Below are 1,056 nucleotides of genomic sequence, written 5' to 3'. Positions count from 1 at the left end.
CCCTCCTCCAACATCCCTTTCCAAAACTCTGTGAGTCTTCTGGGAGAGGGTAACTAGAGATACTGCTACATTCGGATGTCCTGCCTCTGAAACAAGCCGCGAATGTTGATATGATAGTGGCGCTTAACCTGTTCACTGAACTGTAGCTAGACAGTTCGTCTGGGGTGAGTGGGGCGAGGACGACAGACGACATTACGTGACACGACAACTAGCCTCACCTCACTGGACGATTTCTCACACTGGTTCAGGCTGCCTTTCACTCTTTTGTGACGTAGTACGTTGATTGCAGAAGAAAAAAAAAAGACTAGGGTATGAGTATGAGTGACTTTCATAAAGAGGATGCAGGTTTCCTTGAACAAGTGTCTAAGAAAGTTGCTGAGGATCAGATGGACAGACAAGGTCACCAACGAGAAAGTATTAAGAAGAACGTCGCCAGCCGGCCCCAGACATGTCTCACGCCGGTATCATAACGACAGATTTTTTTGTCCGGAATCTGGCCCAGTCGCAACCGTTCATACGAGCTGAGATTTTTCGTAACGCAAAACTTCTGCAGATACTGACATTAGTTATAATTTAAATATTTTGGAGGTATTGAACTAATTTACGGTTTATTTTGCTGTGGCCGTTCTGCGATAGACACGGACTTCTCAACATAGCGTCTGGCTTTGTGACAACAAATGATCGAAACGATGTCAGCAATAAAGACATATTTTTGTCCGGAATCTGGTACAGTCACAACCGTTCATACGAGCTGAGATTTTCCGTATTCCTAAGCAAAACTACTGAAGAAACTGACAATGGTTCCATCTTGGAAGTATTGAACTTGATAATTTCAGCTTTATCTTTGCTGTGGCTGTTCTGCGATAGACACTGTCTTCTCAACATAGCGTCTGGCTTTGTGTAACAAAAAAAATTAAATGGTCGTCACGTCAATTGCCAGCCTCAGAGCAAGTCCAGGACCTCACGTCATCACCCACTGCAAGTCCCCACGGGCACCTCACAGAGTTAGGGTTCTTGTCCACGGGGCACACGTACAGGAGAATACAACTGACGGGG

Source organism: Aplysia californica, unplaced genomic scaffold (assembly GCF_000002075.1).
Source record: "Aplysia californica isolate F4 #8 unplaced genomic scaffold, AplCal3.0 scaffold00231, whole genome shotgun sequence".
NCBI lineage: Eukaryota > Metazoa > Mollusca > Gastropoda > Aplysiida > Aplysiidae > Aplysia > Aplysia californica.
Note: the sequence above shows the minus strand (reverse complement) of the source record.